The 6,388-nt window shown below is 41.2% G+C and overlaps 1 pseudogene; it reads right to left on the bottom strand.

Annotated features, from left to right (window-relative positions):
* Nucleotides 1-264: 264 nt before the first annotated feature.
* On the bottom strand, nt 265-904 carry LOC108793186 (annotated as a pseudogene).
* Nucleotides 905-6,388: the final 5,484 nt, after the last annotated feature.

Raw genomic sequence — 6,388 nt, 5'->3', positions numbered from 1 at the left:
CTCAACCTAATCTCATTGTTTGACCTAAAACAATGAAAACACATTTCTACTCCTCCTCCTCCTCCTCACTTTCACTCAACACCATTGACCTTGTATTCTCCTTTCCTTCCCAACATCCATGTATTTTCTCTGATCACAACCTTATCAGTTTCATGTTCTCCCTGTGTTCAATCCCCTATTACTTCAACCAAGAAACCGTTACCTGTAGAAACCTTCACCACTCTTTTTTTTTTTTACAGTCAAAAGTTATAAAATCACTTTATTTGTACACAACAAACTAGTATTAACTTAAGCGTATATTACAGCATTCATATACAGGACAGAATATACAGAGAGTCGGTCAAATGTCCTTTTCTTGGGCCTGCTTCTTGTACTGCTCAAGTAAATGCTTCTTGTATGCTGTCTGATTCTGCCATAGCTCTGCGGCGTGTGCATTTAGGGGACTGTCATTATTTGGTTCTCCCAGAGGCTCTGTAGAGAGAGTAATATGGTCCGGACATCATACAGAGCTGACCATTTATCTTTTAGAATGTCCAAGCAAATGTTTCCATGACTGTCTACATTAGGGTGGAAGCATGGGGTAATAAACTTCACAGTCGGTGCGTTGTAGGGGTTGCCACTTGGGAACTCCATAGACAGCTTGTACCTTAAGTTTTCATATACCGTTCCCACAGCTCCATCAATTGTGCCAATCTATTTGAACAAGTTGTCTGATTCTGAGAAGGCAGAGATTTCTTCATCTCCAGACATTATTAATGTCATCAGTTCCTGCTGTAACCTCTTGCCCACAAAGCCCCGAGCGGCCTGAACCCCGGACTCCATTCCCTTCCTGGGGGCTGCTGAGGTAGCGGCGGCCGGGTCCACATTCTGAGACACCATATGTGTGTGTAGGAGAAGGAGGTGGGGGAGGCTTGAGTGAGTCTGGATCCGAGGCCACAAACCTTCACCACTCTAACCACTCTCTTCTTTATTATGCTACAGACTACCTCCCCTTGTCTTGCCCTGACCAGGCCACTTCTGTTTACAACTGCTCACTCCTCCTCTGTGGGCATACTTGCTCCCCTTACTACACACAGAATTAGGTCCCAACCACTATAGCCTTGGAAAACAGATGACACCATGAGACATAACTGTGTTCTTGAGCAAGTGTGGAATAAATCCCTGCAAGTCTTCACCCAAAATAGATCTGGCCTCCTAAAATGTAATTCCTCCCTCCATGCTGCCAAACAGACCTATTTATTGACTCTCTTGAACACCCTCTCATTGAGTCTTTGTCAACTCTTATCTGTCTTTAACTCTCTACTTCCCTCCCCCACTGCCTCCACCAACTAACTCATTTATTGCCCAAGACATTAGTAATCATTTTAAAATAAAGATAGATGCAATTCATGATAAGATATCCACTGTCCAGATATCTCCCCCTGTTAACATACCATCTCTACCACCACATTCAATACTTTCCTCATTATACGTTGTTACTACAGAGGAGGTTGCTAAACTTTTCTCTGAACTTAGCCACCTGCCCCTTGGACCCTGTCACCTTACAACTACGCATTTGTGTCACCCGCCTGCTCTATTCTATGGTCTCTAACCAGAATCTTCAATCTCTCACTCTCTAATTGTGTTTTTCAGCAACTGAATTAAGCCGGGCACCACTAGGACACATAGTTTGCCCTGTTTGCACCACAGTGCATTGGGAGAAATGCAGACATGTCAATACTATGAATGAACATCAGTAAAGGCATTATCAGTTGAGGATCCTTGCTGTTCTGGTGCATATTTACTTCTTGGGTGTATGTGGCACTATTTGCAGAGTCACTTCAGCCCCCTGACAAATAAGGGCTACATTGGTAAGCTATGCAGTGGAATATCCACATCTTTCCAAAATCTAACATCCATATTTTAGATAACTTTACTATAATATTAACTAAAATCTTTAAAAAGTCCACAGAGCCCCCCCTTACATCAGAGCCCCCCCTTACACCAGAGCCCCCCCCCCCCTTACATCAGACTTGGATTCTGGGGACTTGGTATATGAGGAGATCAACGTACTATTTCGTTATGTAAGCCCATAGAACATACCCGTATCCATTTTATGGTTACAAATGGCCTTTCAAATATTAGTAAAAAGTTAATTGTCAAATTTAAATGAATATTGTTACATTAAATGTTCAGTATCATGAAAGTGCATATGGATGCTGTGTGAGAAAAAACTTTGCTACACAACATTTGGTCACAAGAAATCACTGGTTATACCTAGCCTCTGTTTACATGAAGCTGTTTTTCTCTGTTAAAGGAAATGCCCCCTCCTTCCCTACTCCATGAGGAGCAGCTTGTTTTTATAGATATTCACTCGATGGGAAGAATATTACATGGTCAGTGAGATGAAATTACACACATTGGGTAAACATTGTTGCCTTAATTAAAGGCAAAACATTAACGCCCTCTCATGCACTCTATTTTTTGACACACAGCAACACAACGCTAACGCCCATGTGTGAACAGTACTAAGCAGTTGCTATTGCTTTATACCACATAGGCGATAGCGTTGTGTCAACAAATAGAGTGCATGGCGCATTCTGAAGGCATTGCTGCTGAAATGTTGCCTTCATTGACGTATATTGAAACGTCCCTAAATGCTTGATCAATGCTCCTATAGCATTTTCCGGCCATTTAAGTAGCTTTGTACAGGTGTTTTAGGAGAGGCATATGAGGTTTTGCAATCCCAGAAACAACTGGGGAATCATGGAGTGAGTGGACAGAGCAAGTGCAGATGCCACTTCCTGTCTGCACACAGCCAGCGTTTTTGCCAGCAAGAGGACAGCTTCTAGCTGAGTATTTGCAACCCGTGACAGCCTGACCTATTCCATCATGTAGTGCCATCTGTTATCAGCACCATCCAAAGCAGTGCCAGCCATACCAGTGGCAGCTTAGCAGTGCCAGCCATACCATTGCCAGGCATTGCACGTACCAGCGAAAAATGGTCATGTCTGAAATAAATGTTGCACGGCTAATTCAAGCAGTTGAGCAACATCCAGAATTGTATGACCCCTGTCTCCCCATCTACTGCAACTCTTTAAAAAAAAATAGAAGTGTGGCCACTGCTGGTCACTTCCCTTTACTACATCACTTTACCATTTAACACACTCCCCTACTCGCGGGGCATTTTGCGAGAGTTTTTGATGCCTCCCTAATGCCTTAAAAATGACTGCCCAATGCCTTGTTAACACTGTAGGCGTGCTAATCAGTGTTACTCTTTCATTAAATTCTCAACACACCTGTGAAAGAACCCTAAGAAACATTTTCTATCTAAGCAGTGTAGATTTATTGCCCTCTGGACTTCTGCTACAGACTTAAATTAACCCTGCATGCCTAATGCAGTCACAAATCACAGAGTTTCACTTTTGTAAAATCTTATAGGAGGGCTGAGTTTTGTAGTTCTACAAAAAAAGTTTAATGAAGCTAGAGTTTAAGCGTGGGCTTCCTCTGCGTAATCTGGTTTCCTCCCACACTCCAAAGACATCCTGGTAGGTTAATTGGCTCCTGTCTAAGTTAGCCCTCAATGTATGCATGTGAGATAGGGACCTTAGATTGTAAGCTCCTTAAGGGCAGGGACTGATGTGAATGTGCAACTATGTAAAGTGCTGCGTAAATTGTCTGCGCTATATAAATACCAGTAATAAATAAAATAAATAAAAGAAGTTTCTATTAGGGTAGAAGAGTAAATGTGTGTACGAGCATGTTTTGTTGTAGCAGGCAAAATGGCTGATTCCATATTTTTCTGAGCACTTTCACTATGATCTGTCCTTATAGAAAGGCTTAGGACCAAAATGAGTGGATTGTGTTTCTCTCATTAACTTTATTAACATACAACACAGAAGCAGGTTGTTATCCTTTAAATCTGTGTAAGGACAACCAGTGATCTACTTAACCAATCATAATAAATAAAACCCTTACCCCTCACAGCCCCTCCTAACATTACAAAGAAAATAAGTAAGTAAAAGCAATTTAAACTGCTAGAAGCATTTTTTAAATATTTTTTTTAGCTTATACTATGTGAATGGTTACATAGTTACATAGTATTTGAGGTTGAATAAAGACATAAGTCCATCAAGTCCAACCTATTGCTAATGTATATAGGTCCATGTATCATCTCATGGTAAGAAATATAAAGTAGGTGTTATCACACTCTGGCTGTGAAAGTGGAAATACACTTTAAAACAAGCCCTTAAAACACTAACACTAACACTGCTGACTTTTACAATTCATGAAATGAAAGATAGAGGCTTAAAAGCCAAATGTCAGTAGAAATTGTAAAAAGAATGCAATATAAATCTATACAAATTATACAAACATGTTTTTTAAGAGTAACATTAAAAAATCTGCTTAGAAAGGTTATTTTTCTCATAACTTTAATGTACTCTATATTTAAACTAAATGTTGAGACAATTTAACCTGCAGAACCCAACTATGTCACTTCACTGCTGTAGAACTGGACTATAGAAGGAATAGAGTCACTAAGAGCCAACTCTGTCTTAAAGGTGCCCACACACATGATAATCATGGTGGAAGGTAAAGCCTGACACCATAACTGATGGAGTTGGAGATTTGTTCAGGATCAATGGTGTCCTCAATGCTGACAAATACTTATCCAGTGTCATTAAGAACTATCTTCAGCGTAAAGAAGAACAATGAGTCCTGGGAGTGATAGTTTGGCCCCCAAAGATCCCTGATCTTAACATCATCAAGTCTGTCTGGGATTACATGAAGAGATAGAAGGATTTGAGGCAGCCTACAACCACAGAAGATCTGTGCTTAGTTCTCCAAGATGTTTGGAACAACCAACCTGCCGAGTTCCTTCAAAAACTGTGAGCAAATGTACCTAGAAGAACTGATGCTGTTTTGAAGGCGAAGGGCGAACACGCCAAATATTGATTTGGATTTCTCTTCTGTTCATTTACTTTCCATTTTGTTAATTGATAAAAAAATAAAATATTAACACTTTTATTTCTGAAAGCATTCTTACTTTACAGCATTTTTTCACACCTGCCAAAAACCTTTGCACAGTACTATATATATATATACTGTAATATATGTAGCACTCACCCCCGAAGGAGCCGTCCGAATAACCCCGGGTAGGCCCAAATGTACCGCCTAAACAGGATCCACAGCACACCAACGTATGTTAGGGAGTTATGTAACAGCTTTACTAAGCAAAGGGTATATACCCATCAAGCATTGAATAAAGGAAACACAATATTGAAGGAAACAACATTCAGTAATATACATTTTATATTCAGACACTCAACAGCCGTGGCTATCTATATAGTAAAATATATAGTATTGAACTATTTCAGTTGTTATCTTTGACTTTGAATACCTGATTATTAATGTCTCAGTCCCAATTAATCTCCAGCTCTCTATACTACTGGCCATTAGCAATAGTCCAGGCTAGCCATCATTGGGGCCCATCCTGTGTTGCTGAATTGAATTGTAGAAATTACACAAATGACCAGAGATCGCTCACCACTTCCAGAGTCAGTCTGCAGCTGTAATGGTGAAAAGTAGAAATCACCAGCACTCAATAAATATCGTTGATGTCCATTTAATCGGACCAGTCGTCACAGACAAAACCAACGTTTCGGGGCCGCACAGGGTCCCTTCATCATGGCGACAATGTAACGGCCCCGAAACATTGGTTTTGTCTGTGACGACTGGTCCGATTAAATGGACATCAATGATATTTATTGAGTGCTAGTGATTTCTACTTTTCACTGTTGATTTGCACGGTGCCATCCGTGATTGTCACTGCGAGCACCACTATTGCTGCTCGGGCCGGGAACGCTGTGAGGAGTGCAGAGGGACTCACCATCTCCTTGCAGCTGTAATGTTCGTCAGCAAGAGACGGGCATCCCCTTTCTCTCAAGCTGACACCCTTGCTGGTCCTGAAGTCATCAACTGTACCTTGAAGACGAGCTCCGGTCACAGTAAGATACTGAAGAATGCTCTCTGAGAACACCTCTAGGCCTACTGTGGATTACCAGGCCTCTATAGATCGCTCACTGTACAGGCGCAATCCTACGGTCAGGCCACGATATCCCGCTATGTAGGTGATGTTGCTCCCCACAGAAACAATTGTCCAAACGACACTGATTGCCACAGACTCTCTATTTGGATTCTCTCCAGTCCGCTCACACTTTCAAATTAAATGCAGCAGTAATACTTTAAATAATTATTAACTCTCTCTGTCGCAGTACTCCCCCTAATGCTGTCATCTTCTTTTCTCTCCAGAACAATGGCACCTCATTTGTTTAAACGGAATCCATGGTTATGATCAACTTCCTGGGCCTAGATGCTTGCTCATAGGTAATGTTCACAAATGTCACAC

This window comes from Nanorana parkeri, unplaced genomic scaffold (genome assembly GCF_000935625.1).
Source record: "Nanorana parkeri isolate BGI_ZX_2015 unplaced genomic scaffold, ASM93562v1 scaffold728, whole genome shotgun sequence".
Classification (NCBI taxonomy): Eukaryota; Metazoa; Chordata; class Amphibia; order Anura; family Dicroglossidae; genus Nanorana; species Nanorana parkeri.
Note: the sequence above shows the minus strand (reverse complement) of the source record. Positions and strands in the feature narration are given on the sequence as shown.